Here is a 23,862-nt window from a genome sequence, read left to right as displayed (position 1 = left end):
GATGTACAAGTAGTCATTTTAAAGTTAAGAACTTGAAATATTTTCACCTAATATAGTTTTAAAACTAAAATGTTTAAGTTGTCCAAAACAGTCCGTGAATGGAGTCCAACTTTTCTGATGAAGGCTATTAGAAAAGTTTAGTTATGCTCTTGGTGTTTTAACTTGTATTCCCCCCCCTAAAAACTTGAGAAAACACGAAAATGTAGGGGTATGAACTCACCTTGAGTGATTTCAGTAGATGATTGTTGAAGAATAGAAGTGTTCAACTCAAGAACACTTGAAGATGCCTTGAAGATTTTCGAGAATCTAACATTAAAGTGATGGAGTTTGTGTAAGCAATCGATGATTGGAGTAGAATGAAGTGTAATAATTTCATGGGGGATCTTAATACTTACCAAACGTAGAAGAAAAACTTGGAGAATGGCCTTGAATCTCAAATTTTAGAGAGAGAAAGTGAGAGAAAATAAGGTTTGATCTTGATGGAAGAATGAGAGAAAATGAGAGAAGTTAGGAGAGAGGATGGATGTTCCAACCTTATGGACGTGGGGAGTGCTGGTAATTGAGTGGAAAGGACATTAAAGTGACCTAGGTAAGTTGGGGAGGTGTGGCTGGTCATAGAGTGGGTGTGGGGGTGGTTGTTTGTGTCATAAGATAAGGCAAAGTCAACACTCAACCTTTGTACTTCATCCACTCATTTCTTGGATAATATTTATATTAAAACGTGATTAATCAATATTTAGGGGGCCTTATACGTTAAAATAAAGTTTTGGGTGAAAATCCCGCGTTAAAACGATGAAAAACGAAGCTAAAATGAAGTTTTAGTCGAAAACCGAAAAACTTGGTTTTTCTGCGAGGCCTCTCGGTCCTGGCCAAGGTTTGGTCCTCCTGATGCTAGGCCCGAACGTGAAATGGAGCGAAATGGAACGAAGGTGGCTTCGGTCCCTTATGCGAGGTTCGGTCCGAAGGGGAGGGTTTGGTCCCTTATGCGAGGTTCGCTTCTGACAAGTTCGCTTCTGACATGTTCGGTTCCTAATTGGGGTTTTGGGTCCTTAAGAGGGTTCGGCTCCTTAAGAGGGGTTTCGGGTCCTTAAGTCTATTTTATCCGTTTTTACCCCGTTTTAAGTGGTTTTTGACCAGGTTTAGGGTCGGGATGGCCCGAAAGACTACAAAAAGTTTAAGGAACTTTTAAGAGAGATTTGGGAGAGATTTCACATTCTTGGAGAGATTTGACATACTTGGAGAGATTTCTCATACAAGAGAGATTTGGGAGAGATTTGACATACTTGGAGAGATTTATCATAAAAAGAGAGATTTAGGAGAGATTTCACATCCTTGGAGAGATTTGAGCTAAAGAGAGATAGAGTGAAAACGATTGAGAGAGGTTTCGTGTGTGACATTTGTGAGTGTTTGGCTCCACAACACAAGGTGCGTAAGTCTCGTTAAGCCATGTTCAAGGACCTTACACACTCCCGATGAGTATGCAACATTGTTTTATCGGTTTGGTTCATTGTTTAACACTAAGGCTAAGGAGAATTAAACACACAAATTTTCCATGTGATATTTTCTCACTAAAATAGTGAGTTATACAGTAATTACATAACACAAACCCTAATATACAAGGTTTAATTAAGTTGACCAATTTGACTCGATGACTTTGTTTGACTTTGACTTGACCCGAAATTGACTATTGTCACAACGGTCATCTAAAGTACCTAAAACAATAAACTGAAACTGTAAGCCAAAGGTTAGTGAGTTCCCCCAAAGTACCAACACACAACATATAACAACATATCCCATGGTCCACAGCTAACAGACTGGATTACCACTGAGCCCATAGTATGAGTCGAGCTTGCCCAGCAGGCCCACAGCTCATATTTGGTTTGCTCCTGAGCCCACAGCATAAATTTGGCTTACCCTACAGGCCCACAAATTATGTCTGGCTTACTCTCGGGTTTGTTGGCTACCGCACAAAGTAGTACTACCTCAACCATACTATGTCGACATATACATAACATATAATATATATCCAGCAAACAGATAAGATATAACTAGTCATCAAACAAGCAGGCAGATCTACAAATCACTACCGCATACTACATCCTATGTACCAGGATACTGATCTAATAGACCAATATAATGTAACAACGCAAATTTTCAAACAAATTTTTCATTTTAAAAATATATTTATTTCCATTCATAACAAGGCATAAATAGTTTAAGTATTCTGTCAAATACAAATAATCAAAATCCCAAGATCATAAAAGCATTCTTCAGTGTGTATCGATCACGCCGGCGCCTTCCCACGGTCCTCGCTAGTACCTGAAATACATGCACAACAACTGTAAGCCTAAATGCTTAGTGAGTTCCCCAATATACAACTTACGCACATACGCCTTTCCAGGCCCCGACCTTCCGGTCCATGTGTCTCAGGGGACTTCCGTCCCTGCTGGGTAAACCTTCCGGTCCTACCCACGCCGACCTTCCGGTCCATCACACAACATATCGCCTTCCGGCCCATAACATATTGCCTTCCGGCCCATAATATAATCGCCTTCCGGCCCATAATATAATCGCCTTCCGGCCCATAACATACATAGCACATATAACAAATAACTTACCACATATAGCATACATATCACATATCATATTCGACCTTCCGGTCACACAGTCAAACCCTTCCGGGTACAGTATAGTGAGAAGACTCACCTCGTAAAAGCTGAAAGCTAGCAAATCCCGAAATGACTCGTGCACAATCCGACGAGCTACAACCTCCCTATAACATCACATATCTCATTAACACTTATATCTTCTAAGTGTGACTATCCCTAAGAAGTCAGACTTAGGTCAACTCTGGTCAACGGTCAACTCGACCGGACTCGGCGAGTGCCATGGCGACTCGGCGAGTCTAGACGTCCTCCAACTCTCTGAGATTCCCTATCTACTCGTCGAGTATCCTCCTCGACCCGACGAGTTACTCCTGGACGAATCGCGGGGCCACCCCGACTCCACTCGCCGAGTCTGAAGAACAACTCGGCGAGTCCCAGTAAACCTTCAAGCTACTCGCCGAGTCTGAAGAACAACTCGGCGAGTCCATGACATGCAGACGAGCAACTGCTTCCTAAATTACGTATGGTCCCGAGATATACAATCATGGGACTTTCTGGACTTCTAAACATCTTATTACTGGGGTATAAACGTCTGGGTAATAACATAATAACCCATCTAATCACTAAGTGGGTTTCATAAACCCTAGATTCGTATACACATCAAAATAACAGAAATGGTCCGAGTATTACCTGAAAACGCACTCTCTGTGTCCCCCAAACCTCAGGACTCGATCCTCCTTGATATTCCTTTGGCCAAATTCTTCTTCTTCTTGCCTAACAAGTTCCTCCAAGTTCCAATAGCTTTCTCTCCTGCTCTAGACGTCCACAACGATTAGGGTTCTTCTCAATCGACCAAAAGACGGACATTGACGGCCTAAGAGGCGTTATATACGATCCAAAACCGAACGGTTAGGGTTTCTGCTGAACAGCGTCGACTCGCCGAGTCCATATCTGGACTCGTCGAGTCCAGTCGCGAACCCGCGACCAAGTCTGCGATCCTACTCGGCGAGTCTAGGCTCCAACTCGCCGAGTCCCCTCTTAAATCACCCCCAAAAACATAATTTAATAATACCTGAGATTCCGGGCTGTTACATATAACCTATCCACATCCTCTATACTAGGATACATAATCTAGTGGTCCGGTATTGGTACCTTTGGCCCGCAAGTACAGTGAGGAAAACTCACCTCTCAGTCTGAAAAAGATCGTTGAACAGGACACAACTTCGAATCTCAACTTAACAGCAACCTAATCATCAAATAATCAACAGTCTCAATTACAACTCAAAATACCCAAAATGCCCTTATGGACTCATAAATCAATGAACTTGAAACTCACAAAAGGTCCAAAAGATGTGCAAATGTTTGGTGGTTAGACTTGAATGCAGAAGCAATGGACTAGATGCTCTTCCTATTCTTTTCCTTGGCTAAAATCACCACAAATAAGTTTCAAGATCAAATATGGATGCTAGGGTTTCAAAGGGGAGTGCAAAGAGGTAATGGAGGCTGAGAGTGGGCTAGCCTTAACCCTCACTTCCTTTAAATACGGAAATAAAACCCCCAAAATTAGGGTTTCCTCTCAGGCAATCCTTACTTCGTGAGCCAAAATGTGCTCACATCGTGAGCCTGAAAGTGATGTGCATACTCATTAAACTCCTCATGATGTGATATACATTCCTCATGTCGTGAGTAGGGTTAAATCCTTTGAAATTTTAAACTTGACAATTGCTCACCTAAACTAAATGTTATAATTCTCCCCCACTTCAACTAGACTGCATCCTCGAAGTCCGCTACTATGAAAAACTCAGGGTAATGCTCCCTCATCTCTAACTCAGGTTCTCACGTCAATTCGGAACCTTTCCAATGATGCCACTGAACCTTGACCAATGATACTACCTTGTTGCACAAGGCCTTCGTCTTTCGATCTAGGGTCGCCACTGGTCTCTCAACATAATTCAGTCGATCATTAAACTGAACATCATCTAGTGGAATAACTGTTGAATCATCAACCACACACTTCCGAAGCTGCAAAACTTGGAAGGTAATGTGGATCGGACTGAGCTCCTTAGGCAAATCTAGACTATAAGCTACCTTGCCAACCCTAGAAACCAATCGAAATGGCCCAATATACTAAGGCCCCAATTTTCCCCTCTTCTTGAAGCGTATCACACCCTTCCAGGGTGATACCTTCAGCAAAACCATGTCTCCAACCCGAAACTCCAGTTCATATCGACGTTTATCGGCATAACTCTTCTCCTGACTCTGAGTTGTCTGAAGTCTCTGCCTAATCTGTTTTGATAAGATCTATCATATTAAGGACTACATCATTCCTTCCCATAACTCTATGACCAACCTCTCCCTAATAAACAAGGGTACGACACTTCTTCCTATAAAGGAGCTCAAAAAGCAGTGCACCGATACTCACTACTACAAAAATACCCTTCAGTGGCATGCATTGTGTGTCGCAAAATCATCAGATGACATGCAATTGTGTGTCAAGGAAGGCCCTGTCATAAAGGAAGACGACATGCTTTTGCGTGTCATAAACTTATGACGTGCATTTACGACGCGCATTTACGACATGCATTGTGTGTCGAGGAAGGCCCTGTCATAAAAGGGAGATGACATGCAGTTGCGTCTCGTAACCATACGGCGCATATTTGGGACATGCATTATGTATCATTAAAGCCCCTGTCATAAATGAAGATGACATGCATTTGCGTGTCATAAACTTCAGCAACTATTTACGATATGCATTTACGGCGTGCCTTTACAGTACTCATTTACCCATAATACAAAAATATGGAAACAAATATATACCAAAACAATTAATTTCATCCAATAACATCATGTCAAATATATTGTAATACATTGATATTAAGGAATTTGATTTTACATTGTTATTAAGAGGTTTTCCCTAACTATATAACCTATACCGAAAAAATCAATTTCATCCGATAACATTATGTCAAAATCCTCCATGTCATTGGTTTTCCACCTGGTGTACCAAGTAAAAATGTTGAACTTTGTGTCATGGGCACATATTTTTCCAACGAACAAGTTCACCAAGCAACTAGTTACATGTGAGAGCCTGTAAGACATAGATGAAATAAATATAGTACCAACTGAACTTTAAAATATCTATTATACATAGATATGTATAAATTACATATTTACATCTATGTATAGTAGATAGTATAGAAATTGATATTTTGTATAAGGTTACTTTAGTTCTTGATATTTAAAATGTCCAAATTAGCCCTGTAATTGGAATAAATTTAAAATATAATTGTTGGAAAAAGTTGTTAAATAGTAATTGGCTTATTAAAATAAGTGTATACTAGAATGTAGAAAAGAAAGTACTCGTATACAGTTTGTAGGAGTATTATGCAACGCAAGAAGCAAAACTTGTGAACAATTGCATGATGATGTATCCACATATCTTACCTTTAGTTCTTGATGTTCCTTTTTATCTTGTTTCACATATCTTAACTTCCAATTGGTGCCTGTACAACGAAATTTGATCCTTTGTAGGTGACAAAATTGGAAAAAAGAAAATCCGTGGTGCTATTATGCTCATTATTTCTTATACATGATTGAATAAGACGACACCTACTAACTTATATAGACCTGATGAGGCCTTGCAAATCGCTCAGAAAAAAAAAGTTGAGTAAGAAAAGGGATTGTAACTTCAACAACAGCTCATGCAATAAGGGCATAAGAGCTCAATCTCTCATCCATGGCTACCAAAAAAGAGCACATGAGTCAGATCATGCCTCAAAGAGAACCACAAAATAAGTCAAAATATAAGACAAGTAGAGAGATACCAACTACAAATAGGATTTATGTTACAATAAAGCATACTTTCATAAATACAAAGACTCCGAAGACTAAGAACAATCAGTTTAGACTGTAACTTTTATAAAAACTGAACAACTTGTTTTAAGAAGACAAAAATACCTTGTCATGTATTTAACAAAATAGCAACCAAAAAAAACTTGGTTGGAAAAACCCAACCATACTTAGGGTCCAAAAGTGTAATTTATTCGATATTATATGCAAAAACAAGATATAGTTTTAATACTATTCTATATATATATATATATATATATATATATATATATATATATATATATATATATATATATATATATATATATATATATATATATTATGTAGTTATAATAAATGTAAACTTTTTTGCTTTTAAAACAAAAATTTAATGAGAAAGCTAAATGAGGGAAAAATTGTTATTTTTGTATAAAATGAAAAGGAAACACTTGAATGTATATAGCTGAATAGGACATCTTATAAAACTAAGAAGCTTGAAAGTTATAAGATATGGCGAAATTATTGTATCTGATTGAGTGTTTTTGTTTGGGTAGGCTGTGCGGAAACCGAATGAGGCCAAGAAGCTTGAATCGAGTGCTCACTACAATGTTGATTTTGGAAAATACTTGGTTAGGAAATATATTATAAGCATGTATTTTGAAGTCCAAAATGATTACCTGAAGAGTCCTACTGTAACATCCCCAAATTCAAGACAAAAAATTTCATTTTTAATTAGGTTATTATAAATCCAACAATATAAAAACACCCCATGTCAAAACCAAAGTGTCAATAATAAAAGCATGTAATCATAAAACAATATCAGTGTGTAATCCCAAAGATCTCATGTGCAGAAAACATAGTGTGATGCGTTGCGTCAAACCGACTCCTTTCCTTTGAAAACGAGGTACCTGAAACCAAAACTGAAAACCATAAGCACGAAAGAGAGTTCCCCCATCATACCACATACTATATAACAAACATATTGTCGGGCAATTCTGGGGTGCCCGACCTACCCTGCCAGGCAATTATGGGGTGCCCGACTTACCCTCTGGTTTATCTCAACCGGCTACGGGGGGCTATTTCACCCCTACCACAACCATATAATAAAAAAGTTACACATACTGTAGGGCATATCTGGGTGCTCAACTTACCTTGTCATTCCTTACAACTGATACTGGGGTCTATCCACCCCTCCTACCACTATCATATAATATCATAGCATAACATATTGTCAGACATATTTGGGTGCCCGACATACCTTGTCGGTCGTTACAACCGATATTGGGGTCTATCCACCACTCCTACTACTATCACATAATATCATAGCATACTAATACATAACTCATAAAAGATAGTGTCAAACCAAACAATTATCACAAAGACAATCATCTCAAACATAATCACCTACTGGTAGGCCGACATTGGTGCCTTAGACCGACACAAAAGAATAGTGTGGGGTATTTTGATATGGTCATATTAATTGATATATTTTATGCCATTATCCTAATGTAATTGAGTAAAAATGTTATATTTTAAGATATATGATACTTAATATGCTTTGAAATGTTTAATTACAGTTAAAATGGGAGTTGGAATGCAAAAGGAGGAGAAAGGAGCTAAAAAGACGCAAAAATGATGTTGTTGGACAGCTTGACTCCTTGTCGGGGTTTGGACATATCTCATGATTCGTTAATCCGATTGATGAGATTCAAAATGTTCTTAAAACTAGACACAATTTCAAACGACTTTCGTGTTTTGAAAAAATGTTGATTCCCAATCACCACGACATGGTGATCACCATCACGACGTGGTAAATGGAAACTCCACGATCGTTGAGCTAACTTGGAAAATACAGGATATCCATGACGATCACGACGTGGTGGTTGTCAACCATGTTGTGGTGACATTGAATGCTATAAATAGACCTGAAAATTATCATTAATGATATATCTTGAACCCTAATATGTTCCCTACGGTTATAAACCTCAGAGAAGCCGTTTTGAGGGTCTAGAAGGCGGTCGAAAGGCCGTTAAGCTGATATGGAGTGAAGATTTGAAGGATTAGAGAGCGGATTCACGATAGAAATCATTTGGTTTGTTGTTTTAATCCTTATTAGCATTCAAATGTGATTCCATATGTGTTTACTTTCTGATTTTGGTGTGAAAACCCTTTGCTTTGTGTTTATGACTAGATAAATCTTTGAGATTATGGATTAATTGTTATTTGGATTGTTTATTATTATTTAACTTGTTTTGTCAAGTTTGATTGCAAGATAAATATGAGTTAAAGATTGTTATTTTATTCCATATTGCTGAATTAATAGAGTTTAGATGATCATTTTGACCATGTTAATTTAAATCATAATTGTCCATGTTTATTGGTAATTATGACTAGAGTTAGATCAAAAGCTAGGGTTAGGAAATAAAGTGGTGAACTTTAATGTGTGTGTATGATTAGATGATCATTTTATGCATGATGTAATTCCTATGATCATTAGAATTAATAAAGATCAAATCTTGCTTAGTACGAACTCAACACTGATTTGCTAATTGTTTGCTCACTTGATCATTAAATATTGTGTTCAAATCAAAGGATTAGTAGTCTAATCATGATGCTAGTCATATTAGGAATTGGTGAATAATGAATAAATATATATTGTACTTAGTAGTTATCTAGTATTTTGAGATGAAATCCAGTCTAAACCAAAGTACCTAAAGAGATTTGTCTTCATTTAGTTTATCAACATTTGTTGTTTAATTGTTTATTTAAGATTTAATTTCACAAAACGCTTATTACTATTTTTCGTGTTTAGTGTAACCTATAATAAAAAAGTCCAAATTAATTCACCATCATTCCGCTTGTGTTCGACACCCGGTCTTACCACAACTATACTATAGCACGATTAGGTACACTGCCTTGTGTGTTTCTTAGTCCAGATTCGATAAAATCATTCTTATAATTTGAAGACTTGAGAAATTAAAATATATACATAAAACAGACATCATGTTGTAACTGTCTAAGCATGGACCAATCAATGGCCTAAGGGATCACAATAAGTATTCGTGTACCAAATGTCTAACTTAATGGAAACATCTACAAAATTCAGATCTGTCAAATTAACATAACATTGTAATAGCAAGCACAATTACGCTAAACAACATACTTCGAAGTAATTTATATTACCTTAAAAGGATATATAAACCTCTATCGGGTGTACGTTAATTTATGTAATAGTTTTTCTTTCAGTTATATAGGTGAATATGTTTCTCCGGTTTTTTAAATGTCTTCAATAGTGGATTGTACAATATATCCCAAAAAACCATGTTTCATACGTACTTGTATCAATAAAAGAAATGAATTACTTACATAAAATAATAAGAAATGGAAATTAAGAAGTAAGTGAAAAATGATAAACGACTTTATACTTGTTGAACTCCTAAAGATCGGATGTAGGGTTAAGGAATTCCTCATTAATAGACTGACTAGGGTATCGACCATTAAACCCATTTTCCAACATGTAAAGTAGACACACTTGAACTATATCCTCCCCCGATAATTGGTCACTAGATTTTTCAAATACATCCTTTACATGTTGCAACTTCACCGAGTTGTTCTTGCTAACTAAAGGAAACACCCATTTTTGGAACTCCTTACTGAACAAAGTAGACAGGAAATAATAACTAAACTACAAGCCTATTATAATATAATTTCCCTTCTTTCTAAAGAATAGCTTTTACCCATCTATGTGGAAGAACATTTCCTCTACCTTGCTCGGTGGATTTTTAAGAAGTTCTCTGCAGTTCGTTTAATTAATAAGAAATAGATCCCCTTCAACGCCAACAATCATATTCAACCACCACCTAAGGCATGATTGTTGGAAAAAAAGTATCCCATTTTAGGCGTGATTGTAGCTTTACAAGAATAATTGCACCAAGTTTAGGTTTGGATGAGATAGTTAGGGAACCATCATACATCATCATGTTGAAATTAAAATTATCAAAGTTAGTATAGTTGAAAATGTGTATTATATGATATCACAGGAAGTAAAACATTTGGGATTTTTTTCGCATTTTGGATAATTCGTCATATTTTGGAGTGTTCGTCACATTCCAGACATGAAATACCAATTATGGACCTATTGAAAGGTCGTTTTAATAGAAGGAACAAGTAATACTAACACCTTATTACTAGTTCTCTAAGAAGACATCTATGAGGTGTAATATCCGGATCTCGAGGTAATTCATTTTCCAAAAATCTTTAAGCATGGAAAGGTTTCCATGATGTAGGATAGGTTCCATGATGTGGCGCTCTGAGAAAACACTAGTTCATTTAAAGTCGCCACAGTGTGGCAGTATATGGCCACGACCTGGCAGCTGGCAGATGGCAAAACCCTATTTCCAAGTTTTTCTCCGTATTTAAAAGAATGAGGAGCCTGGGGTTTGCTCACCCTTAGCCTCCATCATCCCTTTTTGAGATTTTAAAAACCATGATCCTTTCCTCCTTTGTTTGAACCTTGTTTAGGATGTTCCTTTGAATCCATTGAAGAAAAAGAAAGAGAAGGGAGCTAAGTTCCAACAAGCAACTATTCCCATCTACCTTGAGCACATTCATGGACTCTTGTAATTCCTCAAAATCAACTCTTTATGCTTTATATGACTAGATCTAACTATTTTGTCATTTAATCTCTATGTTCTTAATTATTGGGTGGTGATATCTCATAAAGTTTGTAACTTTATGAATCTCCATGCCATTTAGAGTATATGGTGCTTTGGATCTGAAGTATTAGTGAGCTTTGATGCCATGCATGGATCTTTGGGTCAAAAACCCTCATTTTGACCTAATAAGGATCCAATACATGCATTGGACGTGCATGTATGAAAAGTAAGGATTTTTATGTTGTTATAGGATGCTAGAAATGTTTCTGGAAATGGGGATCTAGTAGTCTTCAAGAGAAAGTGTTTAATGGGTTATTTAGACCTAGAAGTGAGATCTCTACTTATTAGAGGGTCTAAAGGGATAAAGTTGGAAACTTTATCTACTTGGACCTTAGAAAGGACCAAATATGAGCATTTGAGCCTTTGGATCAAAGAAAAATAATTTAATCTATTAAGTTGTTGGGAGCCCAATGCCAACGGCGTCGCGACTGGGATAAGCCTCATCAACTTTGTCATTTATTGTCCACGCTATGACCAAGGATGGCCACGGCATGACGACCAGTTAAAGTTGAATTTAACGTTGACCGTTGACCATTTACTTTGACCTAATTTGACTTTAGGTCATTTTGGGTATTATGAGTAGTAGATTGAAGTTTGAGTCCCTATTATTATATAGGTGATCAGTAGGGGCAATATTCGGAGCAATGAATTGTTCAGCTATCAATTAATACTATGAGGTGAGTTTTCCTCATTGTACTTGCGGGTCAAAGACACCAATACTGTCGTACTAGATTATGTATCATGGTATATAGGATGTTACTATGTTGTAGTGATATGTTAGATCCGCACGATTATCTCTTTGGTAGTTATATGTTTATCTATTGCATATGTCAGCATAGTGTGGTAGGGTTGAGGCAATACTCCTCTGTGTGGATGCCAAAAAACTCGGGTGTAAGCCAGGCATAAGCTGTGGGCCAAAAGGAAATCCAAACTTATGTTGTGGTCTCGGGAGCAATCCATACATGAGCTATGGGCCAGAAAGGGCAAGCCAGACTCATGTTATGGTCTCAGGCGTAATACAGTCTGATGACTGTGGACCCAGTATGCATGTTGTTATTGGTTGTGCGGTGGTATTTTGGGGGATCTCACTAAGCTTTGGCTTACAGTTTGTGTGTCATGTTTCAGGTACTTCTGATGATCGGGGGAAAGCAAAGGCATGATCGTACAATTCCTTTGGTGATATGTTTTGGAGATTTTATTATACATTGATTTTTGGATATTTTTATTTGATACTTGGTTTCTTATGACTTGGGTTCTGATGTAAACAACAATCTTACTTTAAATTGAAAATGAAAATTTTTACTGTAATTTTTGGGAAGTTACATGAGGTTTTCCTAGAAGCAGCCACCCTTGTAAGAGTGCGTAATAGCTCACTGATCAAGCACTATTACGCTAAAGATCAATGAAGCTAAGCGATATGTCGAAGCTGTAGGGTGTTGAAATAGATCGTTAGCAAAGGCTTCCACCTTAGAGTGAAGCCTCTATGAAAGCGGCAGTGTACGAAGGGGAAGCAAGAATGGCAGCTTGAGTATGAAAAACATTGATGGGAATCAAATACCACAAAAATATAAGGGTTCCTCCGCAAATTTTATCTACAAAGGGTGATTCAAGGCCTAAGATCAAGCTGAAAGGCATAGTCGATGAACAATGTGAATATTCATGTACTACCCCTTGTTGGTCCCGAGGGACGGAGGAAGTTAGGTTAGCTATCGGTTCAATGATATAAGGTGAACCTACTTTTTCAGGGTAAGAAGTGGTAGAGAAAATGCCTCGAGCCAATATTCAAGTCTCAGGCGCTACACTACTGAAGTAACTCATGCCATTCTTCGTATTCATATTCAAAAAAATAAGACACTCAAGACTCTTTCGTCGTATTCCAGACTAGGTTTATACATTATGGAGTATGTTTTTAGTATCTAACACCATAATAAAGAAAGAAATAAGTAAATGAAGCAAGAACATACCCATAAAACCATAATATCTTTAGAATTAGTTGACGTATTTTCTAACTCCACAATATATGAAATGATAGCATAGGAAGGTGATAAGTACCATAGTCTAGAAGTTCTTCAAGTAGTGGAACCACTCAAATGGTCCAGACTATTAAGATCCCAATCTTGATCTTAGGATTGTATAATTTTAAGATCATACATAAGAAAATACAATCTCAATCACATTAGGATCTATTTGAAAACAAAATCTATATTCGGATCTTAGGATCTTATGATCTCAACACAATCTGAACCCGCCTCATTTGTTTTATTATATAGTCAAGCCTTAAAATTTTATATATTAAGTAGGATATTGAGCATTTCAAGTTGCAAGAAGTCTAATAGAGAATCATTAGTTCATTGTGGATTATGCAAAAGACATTTATGATATTCTCTTTGTGATTTTGTACCTTTAGTTGTACATGATTATTATGATATTATTTATTTTCTTATTAATATGTTTTCTTTTTATTTCTTACAATTTTTAGCAACAAAAAATATGGGTCATGCTTAAGAAGTTAAAATTGATTCCACTATCTGTTTTCGTTAAAAATCAATCAAATCAGAATCAACCAAATTATATGAGAGGTTGTTGGGTTGTAGCCACAATGAGTATCAAATTGAGATCACAATGACACGATTGGTTTGCAAGGAAAGTCTTGATCCTTGATATGATCTCTGACATAAAACCTTGGGAGGAGGTGATAATGGTCACCTGTCTTGTCTAATTTTATTGATTAGAACCAAAATTCTAGAAGTGATGACAAGAATACAAGTACGAGTGTTTCAGTAGCTCTAGTTGTGTGTGTGGTGTGAATTATACATGTGAATTTATAGTCTAATCTAAATAACTAGAAGTATGATATTCTGAGGATCCTTTTGGATAAGTATTTAAATGTTGTTTTGACTTGGTATTTCTGTGTCTTAAGCCAATTCAAAATAATTCTCCGGAATAGATGAATCTTTTGTTGGCCAATTCTGCACAAATGAAGAATTAACAAGAAATATAGTCATTAGTCTTATTAGGAAATAATGATAATAGTCAAGATCCTGGTGTATGTTTTTGGATCCTTAAAATCCTTTATGATTCGGGATCCTAGATAGAGTTTAGGATCTTGACCCCTAACAATTTCCCCTAATTATACCTTCTAATTATTTTAGATTAATTCCTAATATTTGAAAGAGTATAATTTTATCATATAACTAAAACAAAAATGAAAGTAAAGATTCTTAAATAGATAAAGAAATTGAAATTCTAATGGACATAATTCCAGTTGTTAATGTATGCATGATTTTCTATCAAATCACTTCTCTTTCTTCTATGATCTTCACATAAAGAGGGTACTTGGGTTTCCAACTCCTCTTTACTTCTTCTAATTCTCTTTTAGACGATAACAGTTATCTTGAAGGTAAACGTCTTGCTCCTTTCTTCTGATTTTTCTTTTCCATTGATCATGGGCAAGAAAGCGCTTCGTTCTCATGTTAGCATCATCGCCTTCTCGGCGATGATTTCATCGATCAAAAGATCTTTTTTGATGATGAGACTTGTTCTTTCGATGACAAAGACACCAAATCCCTAAAATCAAATGGGGTTTTTCCTTCTGATGCTATTTTTAAGTCTTGGAATGCGCTGGCTCAGCAAACTTCGCCTCCCTTACTTGTATTTGCTTCCCGGAGTACCCTTTTTCTCTGGGTTTAACTTACCCATTTTCTGGTATCATCTTTGAATTCTTTGAAGTCACCCAAATCTCCTATATCCAGGTTATGTTAGTGATTTGGAGGATCCTCTTCTAGATCGATCGTCTAAAGCATTATATGGATGTAAAAACCGGTCTATCCGAGTTGGATCATGTCTATGATCTTTCAACCTTTGGAAATTCTCTTTTCCTGCTTAAAGTAAAAACCAACAATTCACATCTTATCCTAAAATCAAAACAAAAAGAAGGTACTTGGAAAGAAAAATATTTCTTTGTGAGGCATGATTTTATCCCCAATGGAGTTCTCTTGCCAAAAGCCTGGGTTAAAAAGGATAGGATTTGATTCTATTATGCCAAGGATCCTAAAATTCACATTTTCTTATTTTGTTTGTTTTAATGTAGCTTTCTAGTGTGAGGACATTAATCCAGCTGCTGAAGACACTGAAGAGAAAGTTGAGAGCTTTCTTGCTTCGACCGAGGCTAGAAGATCTTTTAGGCTCGAACAACCTAGCTTCCAAGAGAGTTCATCGGCTACTGCATCAATGTCGAAAGGTAGGGATCCCTCATATGTTTATTTTCTTTCTTTTATTTAAAGGATCTTAAATGTGTTGATTTTGTTGTTATGTATAGGATCCAAAGTTATTCGCTCTAGCACCCGGTTCATTCTTGCCAATATCGAGTCTGGCGGCCAGCTCGTGGTCATTAAAGAAAGGGCCTCATCTTCTCTTCCTCCAAAGATGCGTTCAATTGATTTGAATGTCAAGACCTCGAGATCTAAGAAGAAGAAGTCATCTGGGGCCCATGATTTTGGCCCGGAGAACCTTGCAGTAGAAGAGGCACTGTTGAAGCTAATCTCTTTCTCGCAATCTATAAGTTCTTTTGAGCTCCTTCTTGTTTTACTTTATTTTACTTACAATGATCTTTTACAGGTTGCTGATCATGTTTCTCAATCCAATGAGGATTTATGGCTCAGAGTTGAACGGGCAGAGCATGCCTTGAAAGAACAAGATGGGACCAATAGGGACCTTATACATGGGGTGGAGAAGCCGAGCAAGGAGAAATCAGAGAGAGAGGAAGAGCACACTCTTGAGATTCAAAAGGTGCTTTTCGAGCTCAAAAGCAATGTCACTGAGGCCATCTAGGAGGCAAAGATCAAGCTGGCGGAGGACATGGGAGAATGCAGGATCGTGGAATGTAGCAGCTTGGCGTGAAATCCTAACTGAGCTTTTTGGAAAGCCTATTAACGATGGTCAGGATCTTGCAGAAAAGAAGAAGAAAGAAGAGGAAGAGAAGAAGACGAAGGAGATGGGGAAGAAGAAGGTGAAAGAGAAGACCCCAGTTGGGGGTGATGAAGCCTAGGATTAGTTTTGATAAATTTTAAAAACATTTTAATATTTTGGTTTGTAAGAAAATATTTTTTGTGGGGTTAGAGGGAAACCTCTTTTATTTAAATGCTTTGGTTGTTATGTTGTTGTAGAAATTGGGTTGAAGTAGGTTTTTCTAAGGGTTTTCAGATAACTAGGATCCTTAGATTTTTAGGGTTTGCAAAAATACTTTGGGATCCTAAAGATCTGAGATAAATACCTATTTGATTAGGATCTTGAAATACTCAGGATCCTGAGATTAAAAAAGATATGTTTTGATCTGCAAAGTAGGAAAACCTTAAATTTTCATTATAAGATAAGGATATATAGACATTGATGAGCGCTTCTTCTTTAGATTTCCATTAGAATTTTTGTAACGACCCATTTTCACAACCAAAAATTTTCATTTTTATTAAGTTAAAACTTCACAATTATAAATCGATGTTGAGAAAACCATTTGTTCCAATTTACATGTATTGAAAATCAGATTAATATAATAAACATGGAATCTTCATTGTTGTTGATGAATGTGTACGGTCATGCCTTTGCCTTCCTACGATAACCGATGATACCTGAAAAACAATAACAGTTGGGTAAGCACGAAGTTTAGTGAGTTCCCCCAAAATACTGCACACAACAGAACATATACAAGCATGTATACTTGGCCCACAATCTTCAGACTGGATTGCCCCGGGAATGTTGGCCTGTCGCCTCAACCCAAGCGCTCTTCCCATGCCTCTTTTCCTACAGCTTACGGTTGGCCCGCACTTTGTCTCTTGACCTACAACACCTAACAGGATCTCCTCAACCTTACCAACCACCATATGTCGACATATAAACAATCAAGGATCAAGTATGCACATAATACATGTAAATATCAATCATAAAACTTACTACCACCTACTAGACCCCTCACAGCATACTGCTCCACTACCAGCTAATCTCTATGGAATGCATAGACATAAATAACCAGAGTTGAGATAGCCACCCGAATAGATGATCCTACTCTAAAGCCACAACCAAATAAGGAACACGCAAGAAATCCTAGATCAAGAGTTCTAGGCTATCCTACATGACTACAAACAACCCATAGGGCACTCCACTAGATGATAACTAGCCTACTGGTACTCTAACTAGCATACCACTACTGTTGCATCCTAACACACACGTATATATATATATATATATATATATATGTATGTATATATATATACAGAGAGAGAGAGAGAGAGTGTGTGTGTGTGTGTGTGTTGGGTCAAAAATATGGTTTATACTTTGCTTTTCTAGGAAAATATATTTTTATGTAATGTTGTACGTGTTTGCGGTTTGTGTGTACGACCGTACACGTGTGTACGGCCGCACACCCTGTGTACGGCCGCACACAGGGTGTGCGGCTGTACACATGTGTATGGCTGGAGGTCCATATAAATAGAGAAGTGCATGTGGGAGTGTACGGTTGGAAAAGAAGGCTAGAAGAGAGAGAAAGTTCAGAGAAGAGTGTGTGTGTGCATGAATCTATTGCAAGGAGCATCATTCATATTGAATACATCTTTAGATTCATCATCATCTTCTTCTAATTCTCTTCTATATTGATCTAACATCATCCAATTGATTGGGATTCCGCACCATCAATTGGATCTGATTGATACAAAAGCAATTTTGGGGACTTACAATTGGTATCAGAGCTTGGTTGTATCAATCAATTTTGTTAGATCTGGAGCTTATTTGATCTTATTTTGAAAAGAGAATAGCGTTTTTGGATAGATCTCGCAAAAATAAGGGGGGTTACTTCTTTGCATTTTTCATAAAAACGAGTTTTTGATCGAGTTTTGGAGCAAAAAAGGGTGAAAAACATCGTTTTTTTCACGAATCTGTTGAAGGTGTGCGCCCCGTTGAAGGAGTGCGGCTCGGTGTGTGCGGCTCGGCGTGTGCGGCTCGGTTCGGTGTGCGGCCGGCTTAACCTCGTGTACGGTCCAGCGTCTTCGCTTCGGTCTCGGTCAGCAACAGTTTACGTCGAACCTCAGCCTCGTCCTTGCCTCACACCTCGGTCCCGGGTTCGATCCCCGGCACCTCTAGGTCATTGCCACAGAGCTTTACCAACTCAGCTAGCAGACAACTTGGTTCTTTCCTTCGAAATTGAATTCATATAGTGTCTCTCTCGGTTTCAAATTTCGAAAATTGACTCTTTTAACCCCAAAATTTAGTTTCTTTTCATTTTAAATTCCAAATTCAACCAAAAATTTTAGTTTTTAAATTTTAACTTTTAATTTTGACATTTTACATTAAAATTTTGACTTTGACTTTTAAAAGTTGACCTTTGACTTTAAATTTTGACTTTCTCGTTTGACTTTTAAATTTTCAAATTTGGCTTTTCGGTTTGACTTTTAAGTTTGACTTTTGAGTTTGACTTTTTAAATTTGACTTTTAAGGTTGACTTTCTCGATTTTTAAGTCAAAGGGCAATTAAAAATATATATAAAAAAATTAATATATATATATATATATATATATATATATATATATATATATATAAAATAAAAAATAAAAAATGAGTTCCCCATCAATTATCGATAAATGAAGTTTCATGTACTCCATCTTCTAAAGCTACAATTAAATTTCTTCGCGAACAAATTGATTTGCTAAAAAGGGAAAATGAGGACCTTAAATATGAAGGCTATACTCTAAGGAAAGGTCAGAAACCTTTAAAAGCACAATTAGAGGCCAAGACTAAGGACTTTAGGAAATTACAAGAAAGTGTGAAAATTATGATCACATTAAATGCAAACTTGCTGCTGTAACTGAAGAACTTGATGCTTTGAAAAGAAAATGTGGAAAAATAAATGTTAGTTTCAAAAATTATACAGCATCAAGTAAGACAGTCGAGTCCTTAGTAGAAAATCAATTGAGTTTTAAAGATAATCAAACCAAGGGTCTAGGGTATCACAATGTGCCACCTCCTTTTAATCACAATTATAACCCGCCCTTTGAGACCAATGAGGAAGAAATGTCTGCTCAGTATGGCCAAACCCCTGCTCCAGATTCAGTTAAGACTGAACAATCAGGGCCAACTTCATGTGCAGGTAAAGTAGCAGAGGATGAGAACAAGGAGAACACCATTGAACAAACCAACATCTCCTTGAACTCTGAATCTGTTGCTTCTGATCAACCTGCTGTTGAGAAGTACAGGCCACCAAGTCAAGTGAAACAGCCGACCTGTTGCAGCTGTGCGCGTGGGAAAAGCAAGAGAGAAGGCAAAGATACACCACCATGGGCAGGAAGAAACAACTCCACAGTGAAGAAAAAGACATGCTTTCACTGTGGAACACCTGGACACATTGCTAGAAATTTTCCTAATCGAGCATACGTTCCCTACTATGCACAAGGCTGGAAAAACGCGCCAAGAGGGAGATACTCCAAAAGATACCCCTCGAGATCACGATCAGACATTGACGACTGGAATGCCAACAAGGACAAGAGTTCAACTCCCAAGGCCAAGAAATCAAATCCCAAGGTCAAGAAGGGAATTTCGGCCAAGAAGCCAAATCCAAGAGATGCTCCCGTGAAGCCAAAATCAAAGTCATCTCAACAGCCGACATCAACTACAAAATCAAGTGTCGAGCCACCCATCAGATCGAAAAAGAAATGGGTTAAACCCAACTACAAATGGGTTCCAAAGGCTCACTCTCCCAAATCTTCTAACGATTTTAATATTTCTACATCTTCTGTTTGTGATAAGCAGGATATGTCATGGGAGAGAGTATCGTGCAAAGATGAAAAAGGTCGATCCAGTTTCAAAATGGACTGGGTTCCAAAGACCAACTGATCCCACTCTGTGCTGGAGCAGCTATGGAGGCCTATCATCATACTTCAGTTTGTTGATAGTGGTTGCTCCAGGCACATGATAGGAGGCATCTCTCAACTGTACAACACTCAGAACATTGTTTGAGAGTATGTGTCCTTGCGGGAAGGGAAGAAAGGAAGTGATCACTCACGGAGTTTGTGCTTAATGACATGAAGAATTTTCGGATCTGTTCTGAGATTACGCGTGCTGTTCTCAGACCTTCTGAATGCAAATTCAATCGGTGACTTACGGTTTGCGTTTTCTTCTCTATACTCCTGAGTTTTTTTCTTAACCTGATTCGCTTTAAAGACTAATTTTTGTTTTAGGATAGTTTAAATTTGCGCATTTACTTTCGTTTCTCTCTTATGCACAAATTTAGGGGGAGAAATAAAAACAAAACAAAAAATTAGAAAATTTTAAAAATCCAAAAACATTAGAAAATCAGATAATCAAAAAAAAATTGGTTATGAAATGTGCTGCTTGAGGGAGATGTTCTGGGAAGTGAGTGATAACAGGCAACCTGAGTCTGCGTAAAGTACCCAAAGTTGAAGGTTCTATGCTCTGGTTTGATGCGTCGGTAGGCACGAAAGATTCTAAATGATCATGACTAGGCGGAGTTGAACTTAAGAAATCAAATGACTTGACAAATCTTGACCTAGTTAGATCCGTTTAGCCTGACAATACAACGCTTGGATAGGTTGAGCAGGGAGATATATATGGGAATCTACTCGTCACATTAAATGAACCCGTATCTGGAACCGTGATTTAACTTGTAACGCCCGGGTTTCAGGGCTAAGCATTTTTGTCAATGTAATAGTCTAGGTCAACTCTTTTAACTCTTTTTGAAGTAATAAAGATGAAATATTTGAGTATTATGTGAATTATGTGTGTTTATGTGTTCATTATTTAATTATAAACGTATAATTAATAAAGAATAAAAATAAGCGTCAAAATTAAAGTGTGAGATAATCCCGATATCTCTACATAAAGTTGTAGAATATGTCTCAATGTTTCCGTACATATAAGGAACGCCGAAATCCGAGTTATAACGAAGAAGTTATGACCCGTCGAAGTTTCACGACAGAAACGGCACGATACCGGGAAGCGTGAATAGTGAATTTACGATAGAGCGAGATGTAGCCTTAGCGATCTAAACGAAAGTCGTAGAATATGTTAAACTAAGAACATCGATAAAAAGAACGCCCAAATCTGACTTCGTATGAAGAAGTTATGATTTTTCGAAGTTTCAGAATATTAGTGTACAATCCAAAATTCGAATATTAGATCGAGCGGTTTTTAGCCGACACGACCTAAACGAGAATCGAAGATCTCGTTGAGAGTAGCGTAACGAGAAAAAGATGGGCGAAAACGGATGTCGGATGAAGAAGTTATGAGGATTTAACGGACCAATCGTGTCCCGGCCCGCTAATAATATAAAATTTAAAATCGAGCCAAAATTAGCCGACGAAGTCTAAATGAAAGTTGTAGAGTACGTTCCCACCTTCGTTTGGATATAAAGAACGTCAAAAACGGAGTTCGTATGAGAAAGTTACGAATTTTTAAAGTTGAAGTATGAAAATGCGAAAACTGGTGCGAGACTGGTGACGTGGCGCGTTGTGGGCCGTCCGATGAAGGTCTCAGATCTCGCTTCGGATCATGCCACGAAGCCTCGCCCTACGCCCCGCGTACGAGATCAGGAACTCCCCGCGTAACCTCGGTCTTATCCGGTCCGAAGTGGCTAACAGCTGGAGTCGGTCTGGCGCTCTTATCCGATGACTACGCCCCGCGTAGGTCCGAGGTACGCCCAGCGTACCGAGGCCTCGCAGGGCTATAAAAGGAGGCCAATTGTTCTTCATTTTTCACACCAAAATCACTTCTCTCTCTAACTTCTTTCTCTCTCTACAACCCCAAACCACCCCTAAACCCTAGTTAAGCCCCTTAGCACCCTAGGGAAGCCCCGAGGCTCCCGGAGTCCCGAGAAAAAGGAGTTTTTCGGTTTCGAAACGCTGCTCCAATTAAGTCCTGGTTCTCGATAAAATTCGTTGTAAGTATGCTACGCTTGCGCAATTTTTAATATAGCTTTCAAATAATTATAGGAATGTTATTAGGTCCTTAAAATAATTATTTGGGCTATTATCATGAGTTATATCGAGTATTATTAACGCATAATAATACTCGGACTAATTAATTTGTCGCGGTTATCGTTAAACTAAACCCTAGTGGTATCGATACTAGGTTTTATCAAAGGAATATCGTTTTGAGATTATCGAAGCGCTGCCCGAGTGCTGAGTCACAGCTTAATCAGGTGAGTGCATAGTTACTTTCTGTTGGAATAGTGTCTAAGGCTGCAACTATATAAGGCAAGTATTTGACCCGGTTGTGCATGATCCTTTTGGGTTGCCTTCACCATAACAACTTGATAGGATGATTTATTAAGAGAGAGTAAATATTATTAATATATTATGAGAATAATATATAGAATAATAATATTGTTATTTGATGAATATATGTCATAGAATTAATTGGAATTAATTTGGTGACTTAAAGAGATTAATTAAATAAGAGGGTATAAACTGTCAATTGTTTGATAGTTAAGCTTTAGACTGTAAATCCATATAGATATACAAGGGACGGATTCTAGAAGCTAGGATAGCTTCAAAATCGCCCAAGGGGTTATCTATGGAATGGATTTGGATAGCCTTAAGAGAAGATTATCCAATTAGGGTTTAGGTTGTAACCCTTAAGGAGTCTACAAGTATAAATAGACCCCATGGCTAAGGGAAATCGGCACTTCACCTAAAGTAAGAGAACCCTGGCCGATTTCCTCCCCTTCTCCTCTCTCCTAAATCATCTTCTTTGCTATTGGTGTTTGTAAGCCATTAGAGGAGTGACAATTGTGACTCTAGAAGCTCCAAGACAACAAGATCAATAAAGAATTCAAAGGTATGGTTCTAGATCTGTTTCAATGTTGTTATTTTACCTAAATAGTCATTAGAAGTCTTGGATTCAAAGCATGTTTAATTAGAAAGCGTAGATCCAAGCATTAGGGTTTCGCATGCACACATAGGAAAGTTCTTATGGCTAAAACCCATCAGTGGTATCAGAGCCTAGCTTGGTTTTCATTAAATTGTTGCTTGATTAACTGAAACTAAACTGCAAAATTCGATTTTTGTGTTTCTGAGTCATGGACTCGGCGAGTTCCAAAGTGGACTCGGCGAGTTGGCCTGACTCAGCGAGTCCCTTTGTGCACCCGGCGAGTCCAAGCGTCAGGAATGGCCAGATTCGGGATTTTTTCATAATTATCTTATGGAAACTTACCTTAATCATATTAGATCAACCCTAATCCGATTTTTGATATATATGACTATTATCTTGATCTAATTAAAGATATTCATCAACTAATAAAATATTTAATTCCTTATATGATAATTAATTAATTATTTTAATTGTTTTGGTAATTATCTTAAAAAGAAATCTTGAATAAAATCAAATATAGATAATTAGGATATTAATTGTTAATTGGAATTATTTGTTATTTGATCCTCCATGTTTTAAATGTTTAAAACTTGCCCTCAAGTTTAGAAATTTATATTTTGTGATTAAAAGTTTTAATTTAGACAACTTAAATTTCAAACCCTAGATTTTAAAAAGATTTAAAATACAACCTTATACTAATATGATATTACTAGAATAATATATATATGTATAACTAAATGCTAGTCTTACCGTTAGTAGGCTCATTCACGAAGCCGATCTATAAGGTGGGTATAAGGTTGCGGCCTATAAAATGGCGCTTAATGGGTGTACACTCACACCCACCG

This window comes from Lactuca sativa, chromosome 6 (assembly GCF_002870075.4).
Source record: "Lactuca sativa cultivar Salinas chromosome 6, Lsat_Salinas_v11, whole genome shotgun sequence".
NCBI lineage: Eukaryota > Viridiplantae > Streptophyta > Magnoliopsida > Asterales > Asteraceae > Lactuca > Lactuca sativa.
Note: the sequence above shows the minus strand (reverse complement) of the source record.